Here is a 19,986-nt window from a genome sequence, read left to right on the forward strand (position 1 = left end):
ATGTATTTCCGAATTAAATAGATTTGTTGCGTGTTTAATCATGGTCATTATATTTGGTGCTAACATATGACTTTATACAGACAGGGACTATCATGGGAAAACTGGAAGATTATTTCACACTCATGAATGCGATGACAATTTACTTGCATTTGCTGTTGAATAAGATTCTGAATCATTTATATAATTATGAACACCAGCAACAAATGCTTCTCACATTGAAACCAATTCACTTGTCCAGAGTGTGTGACAAAAGTAAACGCTGGCTATTTGTGTCTGTTCTCCTATTATTTATGTGGCTCAGCTGTCACTCTGTCAGTGCAATGCACACATCATGTAAACACACATACTGTACATCAAACAGGAAAATATTAGTTTACCTGCTATACTATAGAATCCCATTTCAGCTACCCAAATACCCTAATCCAGTGGTACCAAACTCCAGTTCTACTGTCCCCACAGCGGCACACATTTCTGTTGTAGCCCTGGACAAATGTACCTGATTCAACTCATTGAAGGCCTGATGATTAGTTGACAAGTTGAATCAATTGTGTTTAAACATGTGTACTGTAGGGGGTACTCGAGGACCGGAGTTGGGCACCACTGCTCTAATCTAAACTCTTGTTTGTTCTAAATAAATATGGAAATGTTTCTAATTTCTTTCACTTGTTTGAAACACAGATCCAGCTTATGCTCCTCACAGAGTGAAATGGTTTAAATCCAAGTTTATTTACAGGGTGAATTATGCATAGTCACAAGATTCGGGGAATATTCAATAGCTGTAAACATTTGGGTGTGACAGTAGGGTATAACAATAAGGTGTAACAGTGGGGTGTGTGACACTCAAACTTTGAACTCCTGTGTTATTTGTTACATCAACACTTTCCTCACAGATTAACTTTGTTCAGCGGCCATTTGTTTGGCTTGGTAAAATTCAGGTAAACATTCACTCGAGTGACCCAGTTTTATGTAATTGGTTCTATAAAAAACGAAATCCATAACTATTCTGTAACTAGTGATTCATTTCTCATCCTGCTACAGTTTGTCACAATTTGTGTCTGTGTCACCCTACACCAGTTACAGAATAGTTATGGATTTTGTTTTTTATAGAACCAATTACATAAAACTGGGTCACTCAAGTGAATGTTTACCTGAATTTTACCAAGCCAAACAAATGGGCGCTGAACAAAGTTAATCTGTGAGGAAAGTGTTGCTGTAACAAATAACACAGGAGTTCAAAGTTTGAGTGTCACACACCCCACTGTTACACCCCACTGTCACAGCCCACTGTCACAGCCCACTGTCACAGCCTACTGTCACAGCCTACTGTCACAGCCTACTGTCACAGCCTACTGTCACAGCCTACTGTTACACCCCAATGTTACACCCCAATGTTACACCCCAATGTTACAGCCCAATGTCACAGCCCAATGTCACAGCCCAATGTCACAGCCCAATGTCACAGCCCAATGTCACAGCCCAATGTTACACCCCAATGTTACACCCCAATGTCACAGCCCAATGTTACACCCTACTGTTACACCCCAATGTTACACCCCAATGTTACACCCCAATGTTACACCCCAATGTAACTAGTGCCGGGGCGTCAGGGTAGCCTAGTGGTTAGAGCGTTGGACTAGTAACTGAAAGGTTGCAAGTTCAAATTCCCGAGCTGACAAGGTACAAATCTGTCGTTCTGCCCCTGAACAGGCAGTTAGCCCACTAGGCCGTCATTGAAAATAAGAATTTGTTCTTAACCGACTTGCCTAGTTAAATAAAGGTTAAAAAAAATATATTAAAAAAAAATATTACACCCTACTGTTATACTCTACTGTTACAGCACACTGTTACATCCTACTGTTACTGTTACACCCTACTGTCGCGGTTACACCCTACTGTTACTGTTACACCCTACTGTTATACCCTACTGTTACTGTTATACCCTACTGTTACTGTTATACCCTACTGTTACTGTTATACCCTACTGTTACACCCTACTGTTACTGTTACACCCTACTGTTACTGTTACACCCTACTGTTAATGTTATACCCTACTATTACTGTTATACCCTACTGTTACACCCTACTGTTACACCCTACTGTTAATGTTATACCCTACTGTTACACCCTACGTCTGTTACAGCCTACTGTTACTGTTATACCCTACTGTTACACCCTACTGTTACACCCTACTGTTACTGTTATACCCCACTGTTACTGTTATACCCCACTGTTACTGTTACACCCTACTGTTACTGTTACACCCTACTGTTACACCCTACTGTTAATGTTATACCCTACTGTTATCCCCTACGTCTGTTACAGCCTACTGTTACTGTTATACCCTACTGTTACTGTTATACCCTACTGTTACACCCTACTGTTACACCCTACTGTTACTGTTATACCCCACTGTTACTGTTATACCCCACTGTTACTGTTACACCCTACTGTTACACCCTACTGTCACTGTTACACCCTACTGTTACACCCCACTGTTAATGTTATACCCTACTATTACTGTTATACCCTACTGTTACACCCTACATCTGTTACAACCTACTGTTATTGTTATACCCTACTGTTACTGTTACACCCTACTGTTACTGGTATACCCTAGTGTTACTGTTATACCCTACTGTTACTGTTACTCTACTGTTACTGTTACACCCTACTGTTATTGTTACACCCTACTGTTACTGTTATACCCTACTGTTATACCCTACTGTTACTGTTACACCCTACTGTTATTGTTACACACTACTGTTACTGTTATACCCCACTGTTACACCCTACTGTTACACCCTACTGTCACTGTTACACCCTACTGTTACACCCCACTGTTAATGTTATACCCTACTATTACTGTTATACCCTACTGTTACACCCTACATCTGTTACAACCTACTGTTATTGTTATACCCTACTGTTACTGTTATACCCTAGTGTTACTGTTATACCCTACTGTTAATGTTATACCCTACTGTTACTGTTACTCTACTGTTACTGTTACACCCTACTGTTACACCCTATGGTTACACCCTACTGCTACTTTTACACCCTACTGTTACACCCTACTGTTACCGTTACACCCTACTGTTACTGTTACACCCTACTGTTACCGTTACACCCTAATGCTACTTTTATACCCTACTGTTACTGTTATACCCTACTGTTACTGTTACACCCTATGGTTACACCCTACTGCTACACCCTACTGCTACACCCTACTGCTACTTTTACACCCTACTGCTACACCCTACTGCTACACCCTACTGTTATAATCTACTGTTATAATCTACTGTTATAATCTACTGTTATAATCTACTGTTATAATCTACTGTTACTGTTACACCCTACTGTTATAATCTACTGTTACTGTTACACCCTACTGCTACTGTTACACCCTACTGTTATAATCTACTGTTACACCCTACTGTTACTGCTACACCCTACTGTTACTGCTACACCCTACTGTTACACCCTACTGTTACACCCTACTGTTATAATCTACTGTTATAATCTACTGTTACTGTTACACCCTACTGTTACTGCTACACCCTACTGTTACTGCTACACCCTACTGTTACACCCTACTGTTACTGTTACACCCTACTGTTATAATCTACTGTTATAATCTACTGTTACACCCTACTGTTACTGCTACACCCTACTGTTACTGCTACACCCTACTGTTATAATCTACTGTTACTGCTACACCCTACTGTTACTGTTACACCCTACTGTTATAATCTACTGTTACTGCTACACCCTACTGTTACTGCTACACCCTACTGTTACACCCTACTGTTATAATCTACTGTTACACCCTACTGTTACTGCTACACCCTACTGTTACACCCTACTGTTACACCCTACTGTTATAATCTACTGTTACTGTTACACCCTACTGTTACTGCTACACCCTACTGTTACTGCTACACCCTACTGTTACTGCTACACCCTACTGTTACACCCTACTGTTACTGTTACACCCTACTGTTATAATCTACTGTTACTGTTACACCCTACTGTTACTGCTACACCCTACTGTTACACCCTACTGTTACACCCTACTGTTACACCCTACTGTTACACCCTACTGTTATAATCTACTGTTACTGTTACACCCTACTGTTACTGCTACACCCTACTGTTACTGCTACACCCTACTGTTACTGTTACACCCTACTGTTATAATCTACTGTTATAATCTACCGTTACTGCTACACCCTACTGTTACTGCTACACCCTACTGTTACTGCTACACCCTACTGTTACTGCTACACCCTACTGTTACTGCTACACCCTACTGTTACTGCTACACCCTACTGTTACTGCTACACCCTACTGTTACTGCTACACCCTAATGTTATAATCTACTGTTATAATCTACTGTTACACCCTACTGTTACTGCTACACCCTACTGTTACTGTTACACCCTACTGTTATAATCTACTGTTACTGCTACACCCTACTGTTACTGCTACACCCTACTGTTACACCCTACTGTTACTGTTACACCCTACTGTTATAATCTACTGTTATAATCTACCGTTACTGTTACACCCTACTGTTATGCCTAATCCTGTGGAGCACAGTGTTATTTCCAGGTCTGCTACTCCATAACCACCACTGACACAAACTAGATGCTAGGGTATGTCCAAGTGTTGACAGAGACACTTTAAAACTATACTTTTTAAATGACTCATTGATAAAACATTTACCCAGACAATATCTACAAACTCTGACGACAAACCTTGTTTGTGTGCGTGTGTTGCCGAGGGGTTGAATGTGTCAGTGGGTCAACATCCTATAAAGATTTAATCTCACACCAAAACATCCTGAAGGAATCCCATGACTGACTGTGAGGGAATCTTCTGATCTGTAGAATTAACCAACTTCTCAGTATAATTGCCTCACAAGAAAACAGTTATTTGAGGTTGAGGAGGCCATGATACTCTTGTCCTGCTTCTGTCTACTGGGACTTCAGGAACTTAGTTTGTCTGTTTTTTTTTTTTGGTACAACAACATGAACACAAACATAGTCTACGTCCCAAATTAGTCCTGATTCCTGGTGACCAATGCTGACTGTTTTCCTGCTCCCAAATGTCACCCTCTTCCCTACACAGTGCGCTACTTTGATGGACCCTATTCCCGACACAGTGTGCTACTTTGATGGACCCTATTCCCGACACAGTGTGCTACTTTGATGGACCCTATTCCCGACACAGTGTGCTACTTTGATGGACCCTATTCCCGACACAGTGCGCTACTTTGATGGACCCTATTCCCGACACAGTGCACTACTTTGATGGACCCTATTCCCTACACAGTGCGCTACTTTGATGGACCCTATTCCCTACACAGTGTGCTACTTTGATGGACCCTATTCCCTATACAGTGTGCTACTTTGATGGACCCTATTCCCTACACAGTGCTCTACTTTGATGGACCCTATTCCCTACACAGTGCGCTACTTTGATGGACCCTATTCCCTACACAGTGCGCTACTTTGATGGACCCTATTCCCTACACAGTGCGCTACTTTGATGGACCCTATTCCCTACACAGTGTGCTACTTTGATGGACCCTATTCCCTACACAGTGCGCTACTTTGATGGACCCTATTCCCTACACAGTGTGCTACTTTGATGGACCCTATTCCCTACACAGTGCGCTACTTTGATGGACCCTATTCCCTACACAGTGCGCTACTTTGATGGACCCTATTCCCTACACAGTGCGCTACTTTGATGGACCCTATTCCCTACACAGTGCGCTACTTTGATGGACCCTATTCCCCACACAGTGTGCTACTTTGATGGACCCTATTCCCTACACAGTGCGCTACTTTGATGGACCCTATTCCCTACACAGTGTGCTACTTTGATGGACCCTATTCCCTACACAGTGCGCTACTTTGATGGACCCTATTCCCGACACAGTGCTCTACTTTGATGGACCCTATTCCCTACACAGTGCTCTACTTTGATGGACCCTATTCCCGACACAGTGCGCTACTTTGATGGACCCTATTCCCGACACAGTGCTCTACTTTGATGGACCCTATTCCCTACACAGTGCGCTACTTTGATGGACCCTATTCCCGACACAGTGCTCTACTTTGATGGACCCTATTCCCTACACAGTGCACTACTTTGATGGACCCTATTCCCTACACAGTGCGCTACTTTGATGGACCCTATTCCCTACACAGTGCGCTACTTTGATGGACCCTATTCCCGACACAGTGCGCTACTTTGATGGACCCTATTCCCTACACAGTGTGCTACTTTGATGGACCCTATTCCCTACACAGTGTGCTACTTTGATGGACCCTATTCCCTACATTGCGCTACTTTGATGGACCCTATTCCCTACACAGTGTGCTACTTTGATGGACCCTATTCCCTACACAGTGTGCTACTTTGATGGACCCTATTCCCTACAGTGCGCTACTTTGATGGACCCTATTCCCTACACAGTGTGCTACTTTGATGGACCCTATTCCCTACACAGTGCGCTACTTTGATGGACCCTATTCCCTACACAGTGTGCTACTTTGATGGACCCTATTCCCTACACAGTGTGCTACTTTGATGGACCCTATTCCCTACAGTGTGCTACTTTGATGGACCCTATTCCCTACACAGTGTGCTACTTTGATGGACCCTATTCCCTACACAGTGTGCTACTTTGATGGACCCTATTCCCTACACAGTGTGCTACTTTGATGGACCCTATTCCCTACACAGTGTGCTACTTTGATGGACCCTATTCCCGACACAGTGCGCTACTTTGATGGACCCTATTCCCTACACAGTGCGCTACTTTGATGGACCCTATTCCCTACACAGTGCGCTACTTTGATGGACCCTATTCCCTACACAGTGCGCTACTTTGATGGACCCTATTCCCTACACAGTGCACTACTTTGATGGACCCTATTCCCTACACAGTGCTCTACTTTGATGGACCCTATTCCCTACACAGTGCGCTACTTTGATGGACCCTATTCCCTACACAGTGCACTACTTTGATGGACCCTATTCCCTACACAGTGCTCTACTTTGATGGACCCTATTCCCTACACAGTGCGCTACTTTGATGGACCCTATTCCCTACACAGTGCGCTACTTTGATGGACCCTATTCCCTACACAGTGCTCTACTTTGATGGACCCTATTCCCTACACAGTGCTCTACTTTGATGGACCCTATTCCCTACACAGTGTGCTACTTTGATGGACCCTATTCCCTACACAGTACGCTACTTTGATGGACCCTATTCCCTACACAGTGTGCTACTTTGATGGACCCTATTCCCTACACAGTGTGCTACTTTGATGGACCCTATTCCCTACACAGTGCGCTACTTTGATGGACCCTATTCCCGACACAGTGCACTACTTTGATGGACCCTATTCCCGACACAGTGCTCTACTTTGATGGACCCTATTCCCTACAGTGTGCTACTTTGATGGACCCTATTCCCTACACAGTGCGCTACTTTGATGGACCCTATTCCCTACACAGTGCGCTACTTTGATGGACCCTATTCCCTACACAGTGTGCTACTTTGATGGACCCTATTCCCTACACAGTGTGCTACTTTGATGGACCCTATTCCCTACACAGTACGCTACTTTGATGGACCCTATTCCCTACACAGTGCGCTACTTTGATGGACCCTATTCCCGACACAGTGCGCTACTTTGATGGACCCTATTCCCTACACAGTGTGCTACTTTGATGGACCCTATTCCCTACAGTGCGCTACTTTGATGGACCCTATTCCCTACACAGTGCGCTACTTTGATGGACCCTATTCCCTACACAGTGCGCTACTTTGATGGACCCTATTCCCTACACAGTGCGCTACTTTGATGGACCCTATTCCCTACACAGTGCTCTACTTTGATGGACCCTATTCCCTACACAGTGTGCTACTTTGATGGACCCTATTCCCTACACAGTGTGCTACTTTGATGGACCCTATTCCCTACACAGTGTGCTACTTTGATGGACCCTATTCCCTACACAGTGTGCTACTTTGATGGACCCTATTCCCTACACAGTACGCTACTTTGATGGACCCTATTCCCTACACAGTGCGCTACTTTGATGGACCCTATTCCCTACACAGTGTGCTACTTTGATGGACCCTATTCCCTACACAGTGCTCTACTTTGATGGACCCTATTCCCTACACAGTGCGCTACTTTGATGGACCCTATTCCCTACACAGTGCGCTACTTTGATGGACCCTATTCCCTACACAGTGCACTACTTTGATGGACCCTATTCCCTACACAGTGCGCTACTTTGATGGACCCTATTCCCTACACAGTGCTCTACTTTGATGGACCCTATTCCCTACACAGTGCTCTACTTTGATGGACCCTATTCCCTACACAGTGCGCTACTTTGATGGACCCTATTCCCTACACAGTGCTCTACTTTGATGGACCCTATTCCCTACACAGTGCGCTACTTTGATGGACCCTATTCCCTACACAGTGCGCTACTTTGATGGACCCTATTCCCTACACAGTGCTCTACTTTGATGGACCCTATTCCCTACACAGTGCGCTACTTTGATGGACCCTATTCCCTACACAGTGCGCTACTTTGATGGACCCTATTCCCTACACAGTGCGCTACTTTGATGGACCCTATTCCCTACACAGTACGCTACTTTGATGGACCCTATTCCCTACACAGTGCGCTACTTTGATGGACCCTATTCCCTACACAGTGAGCTACTTTGATGGACCCTATTCCCTACACAGTGCGCTACTTTGATGGACCCTATTCCCTACACAGTGTGCTACATTGATGGACCCTATTCCCTACACAGTGCGCTACTTTGATGGACCCTATTCCCTACACAGTACGCTACTTTGATGGACCCTATTCCCTACACAGTGTGCTACATTGATGGACCCTATTCCCTACACAGTGCGCTACTTTGATGGACCCTATTCCCTACACAGTGCGCTACTTTGATGGACCCTATTCCCTACACAGTGCGCTACTTTGATGGACCCTATTCCCTACACAGTGCGCTACTTTGATGGACCCTATTCCCTACACAGTGCGCTACTTTGATGGACCCTATTCCCTACACAGTGCGCTACTTTGATGGACCCTATTCCCTACACAGTGCACTACTTTGATGGACCCTATTCCCTACACAGTACGCTACATTGATGGACCCTATTCCCGACACAGTGCACTACTTTGATGGACCCTATTCCCTACACAGTGCGCTACTTTGATGGACCCTATTCCCTACACAGTGCACTACTTTGATGGACCCTATTCCCGACACAGTGCTCTACTTTGATGGACCCTATTCCCTACTTTGATGGACCCTATTCCCTACACAGTGCGCTACTTTGATGGACCCTATTCCCGACACAGTGCGCTACTTTGATGGACCCTATTCCCTACACAGTGCTCTACTTTGATGGACCCTATTCCCTACACAGTGCACTACTTTGATGGACCCTATTCCCTACACAGTGCGCTACTTTGATGGACCCTATTCCCTACACAGTGCTCTACTTTGATGGACCCTATTCCCTACACAGTGCACTACTTTGATGGACCCTATTCCCTACACAGTGCGCTACTTTGATGGACCCTATTCCCTACACAGTGCGCTACATTGATGGGAATAGCGTGTCATTTGTGACACAAAGTAATGAGACAGAGGATTGTAATAACAACCACAAACTCTCTCATGTATCAACATCACCACCATGTACTGTACTGGGGAACTAACAGACAATCACCACCATGTCCTGTACTGGGGAACTAACAGACAATCACCACCATGTACTGTACTGGGGAACTAACAGACAATCACCACCATGTCCTGTACTGGGGAACTAACAGACAATCACCACCATGTCCTGTACTGGGGAACTAACAGACAATCACCACCATGTCCTGTACTGGGGAACTAACAGACAATCACCACCATGTCCTGTACTGGGGAACTAACAGACAATCACCACCATGTCCTGTACTGGGGAACTAACAGACAATCACCACCATGTACTGTACTGGGGAACTAACAGACAATCACCACCATGTCCTGTACTGGGGAACTAACAGACAATCCTCACCATGTACTGTACTGGGGAACTAACAGACAATCACCACCATGTACTGGAGAACTAACAGACAATCCTCACCATGTACTGTACTGGGGAACTAACATACAATCACCACCATGTACTGTACTGGGGAACTAACAGACAATCCTCACCATGTACTGTACTGGGGAACTAACAGACAATCCTCACCATGTACTGTACTGGGGAACTAACATACAATCACCACCATGTACTGTACTGGAGAACTAACAGACAATCCTCACCATGTACTGTACTGGGGAACTAACAGACAATCACCACCATGTACTGTACTGGGGATCTAACAGACTATCACCATGTCCTGGGGAACTAACAGACAATCACCACCATGTACTGGGGAACTAACAGACAATTATCACCATGTACTGGGGAACTAACAGACAATCACCACCATGTACTGTACTGGGGAACTAACAGACAATCACCACCATGTACTGGGGAACTAACAGACAATTATCACCATGTACTGGGGAACTAACAGACAATCACCACCATGTCCTGTACTGGGGAACTAACAGATAATCACCACCATGTACTGGGGAACTAACAGACAATCACCACCATGTACTGGGGAACTAACAGACAATCACCACCATGTACTGTACTGGGGAACTAACAGACAATCACCACCATGTACTGTACTGGGGAACTAACAGACAATCACCACCATGTACTGGGGAACTAACAGACAATCACCACCATGTCCTGTACTGGGGAACTAACAGACAATCACCACCATGTACTGTCCTGGGGAACTAACAGACAATCACCACCATGTACTGGGCAACTAACAGATAATCACCACAATGTACTGTACTGGGGAACTAACAGACAATCACCATGTACTGTACTGGGGAACTAACAGACAATCACCACCATGTACTGGGGAACTAACAGACAATCACCACCATGTACTGTACTGGGGAACTAACAGACAATCACCACCATGTACTGTCCTGGGGAACTAACAGACAATCACCACCATGTACTGGGCAACTAACAGACAATCACCACCATGTACTGGGGAACTAACAGACAATCACCACCATGTACTGGGGAACTAACAGACAATCACCACCATGTACTGGGGAACTAACAGACAATCACCACCATGTACTGGGGAACTAACAGACAATCACCACCATGTACTGGGCAACTAACAGATAATCACCACCATGTACTGTACTGGGGAACTAACAGACAATCACCACCATGTACTGTACTGGGGAACTAACAGACAATCACCACCATGTACTGGGGAACTAACAGACAATCACCACCATGTACTGGGGAACTAACAGACAATCACCACCATGTACTGGGGAACTAACAGACAATCACCACCATGTACTGTACTGGGGAACTAACAGACAATTATCACCATGTACTGGGCAACTAACAGATAATCACCACCATGTACTGTACTGGGGAACTAACAGACAATCCCCACCATGTACTGGAGAACTAACAGACAATCCTCACCATGTACTGGGGAACTAACAGACATTCACCACCATGTACTGGGGAACTAACAGACATTCACCACCATGTACTGTACTGGGGAACTAACAGACAATCACCAGCATGTTGTTATCCACCAAAATTAATCAACATGATGTCATAGTCCATGTTGTTATCCACCAACTAATCAACATGATGTCATCGTCCAGATAATTCTATCCAAGGAATGCAGCTGATTTAGGGCTTACTTACTGCGTATTTTGGGCACAAATAAAGACTTTGTTACAATATCCTTCTCGCCATGTAAGGGCTTTGTGGCACCGTTTGAGCTGTTGGTTGTAACTGCTGTTTAGTATGTTAGGATCACAATAGAAGTGTTTCTGCATTCAACATGGATAGAGTGGGATTTCGCATTTATCAGCAGAGTTAAACACAAACACTGAGGCTACAGCCCAAATGGCACCCTATTCCCTCTATAGTGCACTACTGTGATAGACCCTATTCCCTGTATAGTGCACTACTTTTCACCAGGGCCCAGAGGGTGCCAGTTTAAGGACTGCTCACAAGTCAGGAAGTGTTGCTGAAGTATGGATCATCTGTATATGTCTCACTCGCTCCCTGACATGCCATCAGTTTACTATCTGTATCTGTCTCACTCGCTCCCTGGCATGCCATCAGTTTACTATCTGTATCTGTCTCACTCTCTCCCTGACATGCCATCAGTTTACTATCTGTCTCACTCTCTCCCTGACATGCCATCAGTTTACTATCTGTCTCACTCTCTCCCTGGCATGCCATCAGTTTACTATCTGTCTCACTCTCTCCCTGACATGCCATCAGTTTACTATCTGTCTCACTCTCTCCCTGACATGCCATCAGTTTACTATCTGTATCTGTCTCACTCTCTCCCTGACATGCCATCAGTTTACTATCTGTATCTGTCTCTCTCTCTCCCTGACATGCCATCAGTTTACTATCTGTATCTGTCTCTCTCTCTCCCTGACATGCCATCAGTTTACTATCTGTATCTGTCTCTCTCTCTCCCTGACATGCCATCAGTTTACTATCTGTATCTGTCTCACTCTCTCCCTGACATGCCATCAGTTTACTATCTGTATCTGTCTCACTCTCTCCCTGACATGCCATCAGTTTACTATCCGTCTCACTCTCCCCCTGGCATGCCATCAGTTTACTATCTGTATCTGTCTCACTCGCTCTCTGACAGCAGTATACTAGTTAGAGCTGTATCTGTCTCACTCTCTCTCTCTGACAGCAGTATACTAGCTATAACTGTGGGTGCTCTGCCTGAAGCCTGGCCTCTATTTCTATGTTTAGACAGACAGTGGATGCTCTGCCTGAAGCCTGGCCTCTATTTCTATGTTTAGGAAAACAGTGGATGCTCTAACTGAAGCCTGGCCTCTATTTCTATGTTTAGACAGACAGTGGATGCTCTGCCTGAAGCCTGGCCTCTATTTCTATGTTTAGGAAAACAGTGGATGCTCTAACTGAAGCCTGGCCTCTATTTCTATGTTTAGACAGACAGTGGATGCTCTAACTGAAGCCTGGCCTCTATTTCTATGTTTAGACAGACAGTGGATGCTCTAACTGAGCTGTTTACGACTGTTCAGTCATGCTGTAGCCCAGAGGAGTCCAACACAGACCAGGATTAGTTCACAGTGATTTCTCAACACACCACATGTTTCTGTAAGAAAATAACCCATGATTTATAATATGACATAAATCACATCAATGATACACTGTATTAGTTTGGAATATGGGGTTGAGTTATCCTACTTTTGTGGCAGTGTCACTTGAGGTAAGGCTGCTTCACTTCAACTGGGCTAGAAGAGAACAGAGTGTATACTGTGTCCCTATACTCTAGTAGATGTGCTCTTGTGCCCTCTGGAGGCGTGGGATGGGTTTACCAAATATGGTTCAGTACATGCCCCAGAAGTCATTGGTACAGGTCCGCTGGCCCTGTTACAATAATACTTGAAAAGGGCATCATACTTTTCCCCCTTCCTTGAAAGAATCACATTCATATAAGTTCAGTTGTTATCATCATCAGACTGTATTTGGTTCATATTCTGTTATGTTCGAATGAAGGGATATTCCTCTGCTGTGTGTACAATGCCCCATGTCAATGCCCCATGTCAATGCCCCATGTCAATGCCCCATGTCAATGCCCCATGTCAATGCCCCATGTCAATGCCCCATGTCAATGCCCCATGTCAATGCCCCATGTCAATGCCCCATGTCAATGCCCCATGTCAATGCCCCATGTCGTAGCGTCTCCCTTTCACAAGAGGTCAGTAATGAGAGCTGTGACTGACCAAAACAAAATGCCTCTGCACATCTGCCACTGCTCATATGTACAACTTCTTATCCGGTCCGGTGAGAGAATGGCAGGTTGAGGTTGCCAAGGTCAGAGTAGTGCAGAAGGTGTCTTAAGCTGAGGCAAAGAAGACAGAACGAGGAAGATGGGTCCAGGGTGAGGGATTTGAGATGATCTGTGTAAGTAGGCCGAGGACAATAGAGGGTGATAGGAATAACGTGTTTCAGTAAGGTTGGCTCCTTAGCATTCATAGAGAGTGATAGGAATAACATGCGTTTCAGTAAGGTTGGCTCCTTAGCGTTCATAGAGTGTGATAGGAATAACATGCGTTTCAGTAAGGTTGGCTCCTTAGCATTCAGAGCCATGGTTATCAACTGTCATTGAATCACAGAGAATAGATGTGTTGGCAGCTGATGAAAAGTACGGGGGTTGCGAGATTGGACTGCAGAAGAGTTACAAGGTGTTTTGAACGAGAAGATGTTGGCCTGGTGTAGGATCAGATCGGGTCAAGTAGAGGAATAGTGGTGAGATTTGAATAGGTGTAGGGTTAGTTGGTATAGCAGTGAGGTTTTAATGGGTGTAGGGTTAGTTGGTATAGCAGTGAGGTTTTAATGGGTGTAGGGTTAGTTGGTATAGCAGTGAGGTTTTAATGGGTGTAGGGTTAGTTGGTATAGTGGGGAGGTTTTAATGGGTGTAGGGTTAGTTGGTATAGTGGGGAGGTTTTAATGGGTGTAGGGTTAGTTGGTATAGCGGTGAGGTTTTAATGGGTGTAGGGTTAGTTGGTATAGCAGTGAGGTTTTAATGGGTGTAGGGTTAGTTGGTATAGCAGTGAGGTTTTAATGGGTGTAGGGTTAGTTGGTAGAGTGGGGAGGTTTTAATGGGTGTAGGGTTAGTTGGTATAGTGGGGAGGTTTTAATGGGTGTAGGGTTAGTTGGTATAGTGGGGAGGTTTTAATGGGTGTAGGGTTAGTTGGTATAGTGGGGAGGGAGGTTTTAATGGGTGTAGGGTTAGTTGGTATAGTGGGGAGGGAGGTTTTAATGGGTGTAGGGTTAGTTGGTATAGTGGGAAGGGAGGTTTTAATGGGTGTAGGGTTAGTTGGTATAGTGGGGAGGGAGGTTTTAATGGGTGTAGGGTTAGTTGGTATAGTGGGGAGGGAGGTTTTAATGGGTGTAGGGTTAGTTGGTATAGTGGGGAGGGAGGTTTTAATGGGTGTAGGGTTAGTTGGTATAGTGGGGAGGGAGGTTTTAATGGGTGTAGGGTTAGTTGGTATAGTGGGAGGGAGGTTTTAATGGGTGTAGGGTTAGTTGGTATAGTGGGGAGGGAGGTTTTAATGGGTGTAGGGTTAGTTGGTATAGCAGTGAGGTTTTAATGGGTGTAGGGTTAGTTGGTATAGTGGGGAGGTTTTAATGGATGTAGGGTTAGTTGGTATAGTGGGGAGGGAGGTTTTAATGGGTGTAGAGTTAGTTGGTATAGCAGTGAGGTTTTAATGGGTGTAGGGTTAGTTGGTATAGTGGGGAGGGAGGTTTTTATGGGTGTAGGGTTAGTTGGTATAGTGGGGAGGTTTTAATGGATGTAGGGTTAGTTGGTATAGTGGGGAGGGAGGTTTTAATGGGTGTAGGGTTAGTTGGTATAGTGGGGAGGGAGGTTTTAATGGGTGTAGGGTTAGTTGGTATAGTGGGGAGGTTTTAATGGATGTAGGGTTAGTTGGTATAGTGGGGAGGGAGGTTTTAATGGGTGTAGGGTTAGTTGGTATAGTGGGGAGGGAGGTTTTAATGGGTGTAGGGTTAGTTGGTATAGTGGGGAGGGAGGTTTTAATGGGTGTAGGGTTAGTTGGTATAGTGGGGAGGGAGGTTTTAATGGGTGTAGGGTTAGTTGGTATAGTGGGGAGGGAGGTTTTAATGGGTGTAGGGTTAGTTGGTATAGTGGGGAGGGAGGTTTTAATGGGTGTAGGGTTAGTTGGTATAGTGGGGAGGGAGGTTTAAATGGGTGTAGGGTTAGTTGGTATAGTGGGGAGGGAGGTTTTAATGGGTGTAGGGTTAGTTGGTATAGCAGTGAGGTTTTAATGGGTGTAGGGTTCGTTGGTATAGCGGGGAGGTTTTAATGGATGTAGGGTTAGTTGGTATAGTGGGGAGGGAGGTTTTAATGGGTGTAGGGTTAGTTGGTATAGTGGGGAGGGAGGTTTTAATGGGTGTAGGGTTAGTTGGTATAGTGGGGAGGGAGGTTTAAATGGGTGTAGGGTTAGTTGGTATAGTGGGGAGGGAGGTTTTAATGGGTGTAGGGTTAGTTGGTATAGTGGGGAGGGAGGTTTTAATGGGTGTAGGGTTAGTTGGTATAGTGGGGAGGGAGGTTTTAATGGGTGTAGGGTTAGTTGGTATAGTGGGGAGGGAGGTTTTAATGGGTGTAGGGTTAGTTGGTATAGTGGGGAGGGAGGTTTTAATGGGTGTAGGGTTAGTTGGTATAGCGGGGAGGTTTTAATGGGTGTATACAGTGGGGCAAAAAAGTATTTAGTCAGCCACCAATTGTGCAAGTTCTCCCACTTAAAAAGATGAGGCCTGTAATTTATCATAGGTACACTTCAACTATGACAGACAAAATGAGAAAAAAAAATCCAGAAAAATCACATTGTAGGATTTTTAATGAATTTATTTGCAAATTATGGTGGAAAATAAGTATTTTGTCAATACCCTTGTGTTTTTACAAGGCCTACGGTTGCATAGGCCTGCACGATGAAAACATACGTAAATCAAGCACAGCCCTGTGAGTTCTATTGTCTATCAGTTGTCTCTGTGTCTGGGTAGAGGAAATCCCCCTCCTGATCTAGTCTAAATATAATTTCTATGAATTTCTATGAATTAAATGAACCCCCCCCCCCGAGCCAGGAGTTTCTTTCCGTTTTTTAAAACCATGTGACCTGATTAGTAAAAACTGGTCCCATCATAACCCTTAAACCTTTTTACAACTGATGAATCACTGGCATACCATATAGGGTCAGGGGTTTTCTTGGTTATGTTGACAGGGGGTAACAATTTCCCCACCGCTCTGGGACCTATGGCGCCACCAGTCTGACCGCTCTGGGACCTATGGCGCCACCAGTCTGACCGCTCTGGGACCTATGGCGCCACCAGTCTGACTGCTCTGGGACCTATGGTGCCACCAGTCTGACCGCTCTGGGACCTATGGTGCCACCAGTCTGCTTGCAGTTGTCAGTTATCACCAGGTATGTGGATGGGCTTTATTCAGGAACGTTTCTTGGGATACGTTGATGTGTCAGGTGGGTGAGATGTGCAGTCTGTGTTGGACTTGATGGATTTTGAGATGTTTGAGTTTAACTTCAAGAAGAAACGCGTTGTCCAAACCTACGATGGCACAGCTGTAATGGAATGTCTCTGCTGTTTGTATGTACAGCTAAGTCCCCTCCTGTTCTCTAATTAAGAGGTGATGACCACTCCACTACCATTGTCAACTCTCTCCTGACATGAACTGAAGCCACGTCTCATGTGCCCGCTCATCCACTGGCACATTGAATGTTTCCTCTCCAACCACTGTGAGGACCCTAATCAATTTTCTCTCATTACTGTGTGTAGAGTCACATCATGTAGAGAACACATCATTACACAAAGATTTTACTCCTTGCTTGGACTAACTCATTCGGAGCTCTTTTGTCTAACTGTGTTGTGTTATTGTTTTTTGTCTTCTCAGTCAAATCCTGTTCTGCACTGAAGTCAAGCCTTTGAACACCTCAACTCATGCCTCATTCAATCACAACTGTGATCTCTTCCCGACACTATGCAAGTAGCCCTCTCATTCCCATTCCCCATAATATTGTACTATAAATGTCTTTATTAAATGCTTTAGTTTAAAATAATTAGTATTTTACGATTTTTTTAAACACACTTTGTCGTCTCTGTGCATTCCGTACCTATACCGTGGATCTCTAATCCTCCTAAAGTTTAAACGTCACCAGCCTCCACTGGACTACAGACGGTATCTTGATGCATGTAAGGATAAATCGACCAAAAACAGTGACCCCCCCCCCCCCCCCCAGCCAGCTGAAGTAATGGGGGAAAAAAAAATGGTGTTCACTACGGCCCTGTCCTGCACCACTTCTACCGTGAGACCTGTACACAGCATCCAGTCGACGCTATCAACTGCCTTTTCTCTCACGAGTGTGACATGAATCCATGTGGAGTGAGCACGGAGAGAGATCCTGTCCAAACTTCTCTCATGCAGTCTCATGTGTCCTGGGAGGAAAATGGACAAGACATACTGGACTGTAAAGGACAGTGGAGGCTCAGGTGACAGACATTATCGAGGGCCATCCACTTTGAACATGTGCTATTTGCGAGGACGAACTGAAACACTATCTGAAGCAGAACATGAAGAAACGCCAGAAGAAGAGTGGCCGGGAAGGAGGGTGGCTGTCAACTGTGCCTGTAAATTGTTTACTCCATGTGTAACTCTGTGCTGTTGTTTGTGTCACACTGCTTTGCTTTATATTGGCCAGCTCGCAGTTGTAAATGAGAACTTGTTCTCGACAAGCTTACCTGGTTAAATAAAAAATAAAAAATAGATTTACTGTTGATAAACTGTTTATTTGGGCTATCATGTTGATTTTGGAAGTCTACACACTGAGAAGCTTAATGTAATGTAGATACAAATTAATTGGGATACCGATCTGTCATTAACATGCCACTCGCAACAGCGTAAGACGGGGACAAACAGTAATGAGAACAGTTAATACTGGTAATATAAGTAGTACATACTGTCTATATATGGTTCCCTGTTTGTAAATGTACATTCTAACTGTGTCGGTGTGTGCTAAGTTGAGGGTCTTGAATTTGAGCGATAGACCCAAAGTGGGGCACTGAAGACTGACATTATAAATTTGGGTTGTATAACATTGATAGTAGGGTGCTAACATGTTGTGGGTAGATGGAAGGATTTATGTGCAAATGTATTTGTAGCCGGAGGCTAAGTATATACGGGGCATATGTTTGCATAAGGGTGTTAGTTGCAGAGATAGTTTTGTCATTTCTATTGTCACTTTCAGTGAGGGGTTTGTCAAAGAAGATACAATGCTTGAAAAAATAACCACAGTTCCCTGTAAACAGGAGGCCACCTCACCAGAAGGGAAGTTGGCTGTAGTAGTAGTAGCATCACATCTCCTGCAGAGGGCGCCGAACGATAGGTGACCATTGCTGTACATTCATACCCCAGGGTGACTATTGTAGTGGAGCATCTGAAAGAGCTCAGCGGTGATCTCGCAAACGAACACCAACCAGACAACAATTGGAATCCGTTTGGATGGGTTCAGTCATTGTTTGGTGTTAGGGGGGCTACAAAATTTCATTGGTTGATTACATGTCTGATAAAGCTGATAATCCTGATCACCGAAAACACTGAATTAATGGTGCAGCATGTCCATAGGCCATGCTCATGGCGGGGGGGTTCTGTAAACGGTGCTCCCAAGGTAGTGTTAAGGGCCTACCGTCATGGTGACCCGTGGCAATGTGGACAGTGTCAACGAAGTGATTGCCTTGTGTGTGGTGATAAAGAATGTACTGATGTTTAACGTTCATATGTTCCTTTCCCCCTTCTGAGAATGAATTGCACTATGAATTGCACTATGTGAAGCTTTGAAACTCAATGACAACATTGTCATTTACGGGCTAAGTGTAAGAAAGTATTTCATTTTCCCTCTTTCCAAACCATGTTAGTGCTTGTTTGATGAAAATGATGTGCTTGTTTGATGAAAATGATTCAACAAATAGACTATAACTCAGGTTGTTGTTGTGTCCTGGTGTTAATATGCAATTGTGATCAAGGCCACAGCTCTATCGCAATGTATCAATCTGCACATTTAATGTCAGTTTCCCTGTGGACTTTTCCCTGCAATGTGATGCAGTCCTTTCAGGGGCTGTAGGCTACCTGCATCTAGTTCAGCAAACCATGGCAAAGTTGAATTGCAATTATAAACCCAGATTTTTGTCAGTAGTCTAAGCCTATTGAAATAACAAGTCAATC

The 19,986-nt window shown here is 44.5% G+C and overlaps 1 long non-coding RNA gene across 1 annotated transcript; it reads left to right on the top strand.

Annotated features, from left to right (window-relative positions):
- The first annotated feature begins 17,332 nt into the window (after window positions 1–17,332).
- LOC149970175 (uncharacterized) lies at window positions 17,333–19,748 on the top strand. The gene is made up of 2 exons (XR_016493759.1): window positions 17,333–17,506; window positions 17,662–19,748. It is a non-coding gene; the product is annotated as an uncharacterized LOC149970175 (long non-coding RNA).
- The last annotated feature ends 238 nt before the right edge of the window (window positions 19,749–19,986 follow it).

This window comes from Oncorhynchus mykiss, chromosome 30 (genome assembly GCF_057628025.1).
Source record: "Oncorhynchus mykiss isolate SJ-2025 chromosome 30, ASM5762802v1, whole genome shotgun sequence".
Classification (NCBI taxonomy): Eukaryota; Metazoa; Chordata; class Actinopteri; order Salmoniformes; family Salmonidae; genus Oncorhynchus; species Oncorhynchus mykiss.